The sequence below is a fragment of the Schistocerca nitens genome, unplaced genomic scaffold (assembly GCF_023898315.1).
Source record: "Schistocerca nitens isolate TAMUIC-IGC-003100 unplaced genomic scaffold, iqSchNite1.1 HiC_scaffold_375, whole genome shotgun sequence".
NCBI lineage: Eukaryota > Metazoa > Arthropoda > Insecta > Orthoptera > Acrididae > Schistocerca > Schistocerca nitens.
Genome location: NW_026045909.1, coordinates 7545197 through 7556603, shown reverse-complemented (window position 1 = coordinate 7556603; position 11407 = coordinate 7545197). Strand labels below are relative to the sequence as shown.

The following is an 11407-nucleotide window of genomic DNA, read 5'->3' as shown; positions in this document are numbered from 1 at the left end:
TCTGAATGGATTTATGAAGAGAAGTAAAATTCCTCCAATAAATCATGATTTTATATACAGCTTAATACAGGTTGTTTTCTGTACAGCTCTTATGCATTACGTGCATTAAACGTACATAATTTCCGAATCCGAAAGTTCAGCATAGTTTAAAACACACAGATGCTTCAGTGAGAGCCTCTAACGGTAATACCATGGAACCAATGAGGCCGGAATGTGTTCCTGGATAATTACACTTCAAAAGATTTGTATGCGAGACGCAAGTCCGTGAAGCAACAACAACGATTAGTTTGATGCGACGAACAAGTTGACGACGTATGTTGATATCACTAGGTGCTGGACGGGATGACTTCTTACATCAATCATACGTGAGCGAAGTAATAAAAAGACGAATCTTTTTTGATTCTCCTTATTTTTCTCATTAAGCTCGTTTCGTTCATTTTTACGTTAGTCTCTCACGGCACCGAACACGTATAGTTTGCGTACGTGATTTAATATGAGCACAATACTGGATATCAGCCCTCGATATTCCGAAACAGTAAGAGAAGCCGGAAGCAATCGTCGGGATTAAATCGGAATTGTTTTCCATTTATCATGTATGTGCTCCGTTGGTCGCTGATCCTGAGAATGCACGTCACGCTCTGACAATCACATACGAAGTCCTACCGATAGAATTTTCATGAGGTAACACTCCCGCAGGTTACCAGCTTCTTTTTCCCTCGTAATTCTGTCTGCATAAACTCTAGACGTCCCCTGTGGTTAGTCATTTGCCTTCCTACGCTTGCTTCAGAGCTCAGTATACGTAATTGTTCTACCAAATCTAGCTGCGATTTTCTAATGATGTCTGTTATAATACGTGTAATTGTTTAATATTATCTTTAATTTCTAAAGTCCTTTGGTTTCTAAATTAGAAGTAGTAAGTGACCTGTGTCCTTGTAACCTTTATACACTACTGGCCCCTAAAATTGCTACACCAAGAAGAAATGCAGATGATAAACGGGTATTCATTGGACAAATATATTATACTAGAACTGACAATTGATTACATTTTCAGACAGTTTGGGTGCATAGATCCTGAGAAATCAGTACCCAGAACAACCACCTCTGGCCATAATAACGGCATTGATACGTCTGGGCATTGAGTCAAACAGAGCTTGGATGGCGTGTACAGGTACAGCTGCCCATGCAGCTTCAACACGACACCGCAGTTCATCAAGAGTAGTGACTGGCGTATTGTGACGAGCCAGTTGCTCGGCCACCATTGACCAGACGTTTTCAGTTGGTGAGAGATCTGGAGAATGTGCTGGCCAGGGCAGCAGTCGAACATTTTCTGTATCCAGAAAGGCCCGTACTGGACCTGCAACATGCGGTCGTGCATTATCCTGCTGAAATGTAGGGTTTCGCAGGGATCGAATGAAGGGTAGAGCCACGGGTCGTAACACATCTGAAATGTAACGTCCGCTGTTCAAAGTGCCGTCAGTGCGAACAAGAGGTGACCGAGACGTGTAACCAGTGGCTTCCCATAACATCACGCCGGGTGATACGCCAGTATGGCGATGGCGAATACACGCTTCCAATGTACGTTCACCGCGATGTCGTCAAACACGGATGCGACCGTCATGATGCTGTAAACAGAACCTGGATTCATCCGAAAAAATGACGTTTTACCATTCGTGCACCCAGGTTCGTCGTTGAGTACACCATCGCAGGCGCTCCTGTCTGTGATGCAGCGTCAAGGGTAACCGCAGCCATAGTCTCCTAGCTGATAGTCCATGCTGCTGCAAACGTCGTCGAACTGTTTGTGCAGATGGTTGTTGTCTTGCAAAAGTCCCCATCTGTTGACTCAGGGATCGAGACGTGGCTGCACGATCCGTTACAGCCATGCGGATAAGATGCCTGTCATCTTGACTGCTAGTGATACGAGGCCGTTGGGATCCACCCCGGCGTTCCGTATTAACCACCTGAACCCACCGATTCCATATTCTGCTAACAGGCATTGGATCTCGACCAACGCGAGCAGCAATGTTGCGATACGATGAACCGCAATCGCGATAGGCTACAATCCGACCTTTATCAAAGTCGGAAACGAGATGGTACGCATTTCGCCTCCTTACACGAGGCATGACAACAACGTTTCACCAGGCAACGCCGGTCAGCTGCTGTTTGTGTATGAGAAATCGGTTGGAAACGTTTCTCATGTCAGCACGTTGTATGAATGCTCTGGAAAGCTAATCATTTGCATATCACAGCATCTTCTTCCTGTCGGTTAAATTTCGCTTCTGTAGCACGTCATCGTCGTGGTGTAGCAATTTTAATGGCCAGTAGTGTAACTTAGGCAGTAATAAAAAATCAGGATCTCTTGTCGTTTGCCATCTTTGATCCTCAAGGTGTGGTTTTCTTCCTTTCTTTTATTGCATCTGTGTCTGCTGTCAGTATTATGGAACTAAATAATACACTATCTGACTAAAAACAGTGAAGCACCCAGAAGAGGAGGAGGAAACAAAATGAAACTTCGCCGATTGAGAGGGTATGTGATGATATTTCAGTGATTACAAAATGGAGTCGAATTTGCACGGAACTTGGCAGCATGAGCCCACTTATCGCTAAGAAGTTGGACCCCGCTGACCTGGATGCATGCAGTGATTCAACTGGGAACGGTGTCGTAAAGCCGCCGTGTCCTCTCCAGATGAAAGCTGGCTCACAGCTGTTGCAGCTGGTCCTTGATCTCCTGGCTTCTGACTCCGAGACGGAGCTGACGTCCGTGCTGCTGTCGGGACAGATCTTGGAATCTTGCTGGTCACGGAGCTGCTTTAACACCACGCAGACATAGAGATACGTACCATGTGTGGACGGTCATTGTCCTTTAGAAAAATGGCAGCATGGTACTGTTACATGAGAGCTAATGCGCGAAGACGCAGAATGTTCGTGACGTAGCGTTGTGTCTTCGGAGTTTTTCAGTCGCTACCAGCCGTGATGGTTCCACACACGTTGACGCCAGGAGTAATCCTACCGCGCCTCTCCAAAACATTGGAAGATCGAGACCTCTCCCCACGACGATGGTCATCCGTGGTAGTACGGAAGCGCAGTTCAGCGCTGAACACAATGCGAGGCTATTAATCAGCAGTCCGTGTTTCACGTTCATGGCACCACTCCAAACGAAACAGTTTCTGTGACGGTGTTAACGGCAGCCTACGCAGTTCCCAAGTCTGGCTGCTGCTAGTCTCCGACAAATGGTGTGGGATGACATGGGATGTTACAGGGTGTTCAGTGCATGTTATCGGATGACAGGCGCAGATGTGAAAGGGTTGCGACGTTTCTGGTGAACAATACGGCGATCCTCGCTTGTGGTGGTCAGACGTGGTGGACCAGAACCTTGATGACGAGAATGTCTGCCCTCACATCCCTATGCAGTCCAGCATCGGGCCACTGTCATATCCTAATGCACCCCAAATCTGGATACGGCACGATTCGACCAGCTGGGCAAATGGAGACGTCATTCAAACTCTGTTATGTGCTGCTAACGCTGTCTCAGACGAGTATGCAGCATCTCCGCGTGCTCATAGTAATCACTCAACATCTGACATTGTCACGACCATTATATCCCCTACCAGGCCTGACAGACAACACTAGACACGAATAACACTGATTGATAATATCACCACTCCGTCTACAGGCCACAAGTGGCCCATCGGGACCATCCGACCGCCGTGTCATCCTCAGAGGAGGATGCGGAAAGGAGGGGCATGGGGTCAGCACACCGCTCCCGGTCGTTATGATGGTATTCTTGACCGAAGCCGCTACTATTCGGTCGAGTAGCTCCTCAATTGGCATCACGAGGCTGAGTGCAACCCGAAAAAAGGCAACAGCGCAAGGCGGCCTGGATGGTCACCCATCCAAGTGCCGACCACGCCCGATAGCGCTTAACTGCGGTGATCTCACGGGAACCGGTGTATCCACTGCGGCAAGGCCGTTGCCGAATGCGGGAGAGACGCTCAGCTGTGGTCCAGAGGTGTAACTGCAGTCTTGGGGGCCACGAGGTAAGTACTTAAAGTGACCCACTTGCCCTCCCCCCCTCCCCCTGCGTTCCCGCCATCACGCCTCCTACGTACCCACCCGATTCCCATCTCAAGAAAACGTTGCGCACATATCGATCCTCACCACTGTAGCATGCTGAGTGCAAAAAAGTCGTCGATGTACTCAACTGCTTCGACTGTTTCAGCTGTGGTTTCTGGTCCTGATAAATCTGAATGAGGCATCTGGTGAACTGCTCCATGAAAGGAGTTGCTTTTTGATAAGCCTCTTAGCCTCTATAGCACCTCTGATGACTGGACTCAAATCGCGACGTGATTCTTTGTTGTTGTTTTTTCAGTCCATTGTGCACAACACTGCAGGAGCATCTGCAGCGAATTGACGCATGGTGCAGGGAATGGCAATTGAATCTCAATGTAGACAAGTCTAATGTGCTGCGAATACATAGAAAGAAATATCCCTTATCATTTAGCTACAATATAGCAGGTCAGCAACTGGAAGCAGTTAATTCCATAAATTATCTGGGAGTACGCATTAGGAGTGATTTAAAATGGAATGATCATATAAAGTTGATCGTCGGTAAAGCAGATGCCAGACTGAGATTCATAGGAAGAGTCCTAAGGAAATGCAATCCGAAAACAAAGGAAGTAGGTTACAGTACGCTTGTTCGCCCACTGCTTGAATACTGCTCAGCAGTGTGGGATCCGTACCAGATAGGGTTGATAGAAGAGATAGAGAAGATCCAACGGAGAGCAGCGCACTTCGTTACAGGATCATTTAAAAATAGCGAAAGCGTTACGGAGATGATTGATAAACTCCAGTGGAAGACTCTGCAGGAGAGACGCTCAGAAGCTCGGTACGGGCTTTTGTTGAAGTTTCGAGAACATACCTTCACCGAGGAGTCGAGCAGTATATTGCTCCCTCCTACGTGTATCTCGTGAAGTGACCATGAGGATAAAATCAGAGAGATTAGAGCCCACACAGAGGCATACCGACAACCTTTCTTTCCACGAACAATACGAGCCTGGAATAGAAGGGAGAACCGATAGAGGTACTCAAGGTACCCTCCGCCACACACCGTCAGGTGACTTGTGGAGTATGGATGTAGATGTAGATGTAGAACACTCCTGATAAGCGCTTCGGCGTAGCCTTCGCCAAAACGCTTGGGCCCATGTTTTCCCTTTCGTCCTGTAGGTACCATTAACTGGTGTTCGAGAGTGTTCTTTGACCTGGTAAAGGAAGAAAATGATTGTCATATCTTACAACAGTTTAGATCGCAATAATATTTTTTAATGACTGGCTTCGACTTCATGCAGAAGTCATCTTCAGAAAATGAGCACCGTAAGAACAAGAACTACAGAGTTACAGAAAGTTTGACGAGAATGGCATCAAAGGAAAGTATAATGAAATAGCGATGCAACACTTTTCTGGTGGCTACTCGGATGTTCACGCGGCAACACGATCGTAAACTGGTTATTGATGGCTGTAGAGCCACGCGTTAGACTGCAAATCTCGCGCCGAAAAGGGATTACGTCAGCCCCAGCAATGGTAAACGCTTCACAAAATGAGTTATTCATGTCGTATGGAATTTACAAAATAAGCTGTCGTAAACTAAGTACGAATATATAAATAGTTAAATAGTTACAGATCGTCAGACAAGTTGTCTTTTTTATGATAAAATAAGTGAGCTTACAGCTTGAGAGAAGATGTAGTGCCACCTAGAGCCTCTGTTACGAGTGACAAAGACGTCGTTCTCATTACTTCCAAACCGACAATCAAAATAACACTACAAAAATAGTTATTTTTATATACGTGCTAGTATAACGTGATATACAACTAGCAGTTAATTGCATTAAATAATGAAAATATCAAAAAATATAGCTATCTCTGTATAACTGCTGGGGTCTAGTGAAGCAGGGGATACAACCCGTCGGCTTTGAACAATGACGTCATTCCTTAGTCATAGATAGTAATGTCTTCACTTCGAGGCATAGATAATAAAGCAGTTCTGTGTTCTAATAAGCGCTATCATTAAAATAATTGAATGTGAATCTAAAAGCGATCGTTTATCTATATTTCACTATTTTACCATATTTCACTTTCTTATTCCACCAATATGCTTCAGTAGCTGATAAGTGTTTTTTGGCTTATTAAAAAAAAATCTCACGAGATAGAATAAACTGATCCTAAGATACAGATGCTTCAGTAGCTGATAAGTGTTTTTTGGCTTTTTAAAAAAAATCTCACGAGATAGAATAAACTGATCCTACTTCATTAAGCAATCAATAAAAAAACTAAACTAAAACATAACAGCTTTTGCTGTTCAAAGCCGACGGATTGTATCCCCTGCTAAACTAGACCCAACTGCTGAGTAATGCCCTCTGGTGTGTACTCGAAGTGACGCCGTTGTCAAGGTAACACAGAGAAGAAATGGCAGCTAATGCACCAGAGAAGTACAGACAGGGACGCCGACTGTAGTCATGGTAAGGGTACAAATCGATATCTTGAACGACCTTTGCGTGGAGGACCCCTGTGACTGGCTGATAGAAGACTGAAAAAGATCGTTAGCACATGACGAAGTGTATTTGGTAGATAGTCGATGTCAACAGAATATCTTTTTGTATTGGCGTTACACTGCGCGTAATACAATGTTCTTTTAAACTAGTTGTATCACCAGATCGCTATTACTCCTCTGGACCATATTGTCCTAATTTATGTCATATCTTTACCTCAGAATGATTTAATCTTTGATTATTTAAGCATAGTGAAATAATTGTCTTGACTGATTAATTTTAATGTTTTACCGCTTCTCCTTCCTATTTCAATACTTCCTTACTTCTTTTTTTCTTTCTTCCGGGCATTTGGAACAACTTATTCTTGGGACACCACAGCCCAGTTGCGATCCTGCTGTTATCGATGAATGGTTACCGCAATTGTGCGGTTATTATTTACCGCATTTACTCTTAGAATAAACAACATTCCAAGATGTGACGCAGCTCCTAACAACACAGGGGTCTCTGCAGAGGCCCACACCCGTTGCTTAGCATCAGTTTCAGACGCGGTGACCACCGAGCAACATGAATATATTCGTCCTAGTGAGCAAAATTTTAAGAAAACTGTGAAGTGCAGTAAAAGCAGCCAGAAGGTAAGCTGCCAACAGCCAATCCGTTGCACCTAAAACACAGGCGTCAAATAAATTACATTTTTCTGCGGACGTGTAACATAAATTCTCACAGACATATAACGTTAATGAATTTGGAGATCTTCGACACTGCAGTTATATTCAAGGTAATCTGATATTCCAAACCAGTCATCCAACATGTTTATCAAAAATATTTGCAGGCGACTGTCAACGGCACCGATATACTTGGAGAAATGCATGATTTCCTGCTTGCTTAAGCCTGTATTATGGTGTTAAGTATCATTTTCTGATGCTTTCAAGTCAGCAATAGCGAATACTTTTCTTGTTTAAAGGTATGTACAACATGTGCAGTTGTCACAATTGATATTTTTCCACTGAAAAGATGATCCTTGATCGAAACCGGTAGTGAATAAATGTATTGCAAGGCAGGGCAGTATGTATATGTTTATCAAGGTTTGTCTGAAGAGCTTGTGTTGGACGACCATGAATTTATACTGGGTGGTCAGAAACATTCTTAAAAACTTGTAAGGGTGTCGCACACAAGGCTGTGTTGAGAAATAATTGATGAGAAAAAAATTCGATACGTTGCTCCGAGTTAACTAGCATTGAAGTTAGCCAATCACACCATAACGCGAGAGAATTCAAGCGGCCCGTCAGGGACGGTGACGCCAGACATATTCTTCGATTGGTTTCCTAAAAGTTAACAAGCGAGAGATAATACAAAAATCTGGAGATGGGGCGGTAGTAAGGATAGAAACCGAGCCAAAGACTGAGCTGCTTACTGAGCTACCATCTACGCTATGAGGACAGCTAATTACACTGAGGTGACAAAAGTCATGCAATAACGATATGCGCCTATACAGATGGTGGTAGTATCGCATACACAATATATAAAAAGGCAGTGCATTGGCGGAGCTGTCATTTCTACTCGGGTAATTCATGTGAAAATGGTTTCGACGTGATTCAAATAGTTCAAATGGCTCGAAGAACTATGGGACTTAACATCTGATCAATCAGTCCCCTAGACTTAGAACTACTTAAACCTAACTAACCTAAGGACATCACACACATCCATGTCCGAGGCAGGATTCGAACCTGCGACCGTAGCAGCAGCGCGGTTCCGGACTGAAGCGCCTAGAACCGCTCGGCCACAGCAGCCGCCTCGACGTGATTATGGCCGCACGACGGGAATTAACAGACTTTGAACGCGGTATGGTAGTTGGAGCTACACGCATGGAACATTCCATTTCGGAAATCGTTAGGAAATTCAGTAATCCGAAGTCCACAGTGTCAAGAGCGTGCCGAGAATAGCAAATTTCAGACATTTCCTCTCACCTCGAACAACACAGTACTCGACGGCCTTCCTTTAAAGACCGAGAGCAGCGGTGTTTGAGTAGAGTTCTCAGTGCTAACAGACAAGCAACACTGCGTGAAACAGCCGCAGAAATCAATGAGGACGTACGACGAACGTATTTGTAAGGACAGTGCGGCGAACTCTGGCGTTAATCGACTATGGCAGCGGATGATCAATGCGAGTGCCTTTGCTAACAGCACAACACCACCCGCAGCGCCTCTCCTGGGCTCCTGACCATAGACCACTGGAAAACTGTGGCCTGGCCAGATGAGTCCCGATTTCAGTTGCTAAGAGCTGATCATAGCGTTCGAGTGTGGCGCAGAACCCCCGAAGCCATGGATCCAACTGGTAACAAGGCACTGTGCAAGCTGGTGGTGGCTCCATAATGGTGTGGGCTTGTTTTACATGGAATGGACTATGTTGTCCGGTCCACGGCTGAATGAGGAAAGTTTCCAACCGATTTCTCATACACAAACAGCAGTTGACCGACGTTGCCTGGTGAAACGTTGTTCTGATGCCTCGTGTAAGAAGGAGAAATGCGTACGATCTCGTTTCCGTCTTTGATAAAGGTCGGATTGTAGCCTATCGCGATTGCGGTTTATCGTATCGCAACATTGCTGCTCGCGTTGGTCGAGATCCAATGCCTGTTAGCAGAATATGGAATCGGTGGGTTCAGGAGGGTAATACGGAACGCCGTGCTGGATCCCAACGGCCTCGTATCACTAGCAGTCGAGATGACAGGCATCTTATCCGCATGGCTGTAACGGATCGTGCAGCCACGTCTCGATCCCTGAGTCAACAGATGGGGCGGTTGCAAGACGACAACCATCTGCACCAACAGTTCGACGACGTTTGCAGCAGCATGGACTATCAGCTCGGAGACCATGGCTGCGGTTACCCTTGACGCTGCATCACAGACAGGAGCGCCTGCGATGGTGTACTCAACGACGAACCTGGGTGCACGAATGGCAGAACGTCATTTTTTTCGGATGAATCCAGGTTCTGTTTACAGCATCATGATGGTCGCACCCGTGTTTTGGCGACATCGCGGTGAACGCACATTAGAAGCGTGTATTCGTCATCGCCATACTGGCGTATCACCCGGCGTGATGTCATGGGGTGCCTTTGGTTACACGTCTCGGTCACCTCTTGTTCGCATTGACGGCACTTTGAACAGTGGTCGTTACATTTCAGATGTGTTACGACCCGTGGCTCTACCCTTCATTCGATCCCTGCGAAACCCAACATTTCAGCAGGATAATGCACGACCGCATGTTGCACGTCCAGTACGGGCCTTTGTGGATACAGAAAATGTTCGACTGCTGCCCTGGCCAGCACATTCTCTAGATCTCTCACCAATTTAAAACGTCTAGTCAATGGTGGCCCAGCAACTGGCTCGTTACAGTACGCCAGTCACTACTCTTGATGAACTGTGGTATCGTGTTGAAGCTGCATGGGCAGCTGTACCTTACACGCCATCCAAGCTCTGTTTGACTCAATGCCCAGGCGTATCAAGGCCGTTATTACGGGCAGAGTTGGTTGTTCTGGGAACCGATTTCTCAGGATCTATCCACCCAAATTGCGTGAAAATGTAATCACATGCCAGTTCTAGTATAATATATTTGTCCAATGAATACCCGTTTGCCATCTGCATTTCTTCTTGGTGTAGCAATTTTAATGGCCAGTAGTGTAGTTCTAAGTCTAGGGCACTGATGACCTCAGATGTTAAGTCCTATAGTGCTTACTGCCATTTGAACCATTTTTTGAATGCGCCATTACACCTGGCCACAATTGTTCGCGATTGGTTTGAAGAACATTCTGGACAATTCGAGCGAATGATTTGGCCCCTCAGATCACTCGACATGAGTCTCATCGAACATTTATAGCACATAATCGAGAGATCAGTTTGTGCACAGAATCCTGCACCGGGACAGTTTCGCAAATATTGACGGTTACGGAAGCACCATGGCTCAATATTTCTGCAGGGGTCTTCCAATGACTTGTTGAGCCCACACCACGTCTAGCTGCTGCGGGCAAAAGGAGGTGCGACACGATATTAGGAAGTATCCCAGGACTTTAGTCAGCTCACTGTATATCTGGCGGGCCGCTTGAATTTGCGAGCGCAAGGCCTGTTTGGCTGACTTCAACGTTAATTATCTAGGAAACGGCGCAACGTATAGAACTTTTTTTTCCAAGCAATTATTTCTCAGCAGAACCTATTCTGCAACATCCTTAAAAGCGTTTCAGACTGTTTCTGACCACCTTGTATATCTTATAATTACAAGAAAATGCTATAGATTATACATTCTTCTACGAAGTTCCCGTGCCAAATGATCTCTGTTGTGGCTCGTATAGACATTGTCGAAAACATCACCGAGTCGTGTCGAAACACGTGTTTTTCATTCAAATATAGTAAGAAATAATGCATTTTTCTGTCCGTAGCTAGTGCCCAAGGGGTTAGCATCGCTGCCTGTGCATGGCTGGTCCCGGGTTCGATTGCCGGACGGATCGGAGATTTTCTTCGCTCAGGGTCTGGATGATTGTGTTGGTATGATTATTGCATATAACCTTCATCGACGCGAAAGTCGCTGAAATGGTGTCAAATAGAAAGACTTGAAGCACGCGGCCGAACAGCCCCAGACGGGGTCTCCCGGCCAATTCCATTTCATACATTTCCATTACTATTTCTAACGATAATAGACGAATTTCAAACATTAAGATGTATTTTTGCCAGAAAAATAACTTGCATTTTAAATCATAGTGGCATGAAATTCGATATGAAACTGTTACCGCTTGCGTGTAATTAAATAAGTTTCGTCAGTTTTTCTGTTTGCGCCAGTGCAGTTCGCGTTCTCAGTCGCAGTACAGTGCGCCCACATTTTCCT

At 45.4% G+C, this 11407-nt stretch overlaps 1 pseudogene; it reads right to left on the bottom strand.

The window, feature by feature from the left end:
• Positions 1-3854: 3854 nt before the first annotated feature.
• LOC126229587 (5S ribosomal RNA) lies at positions 3855-3972 on the bottom strand (annotated as a pseudogene).
• Between the last annotated feature and the right edge of the window lie 7435 nt (positions 3973-11407).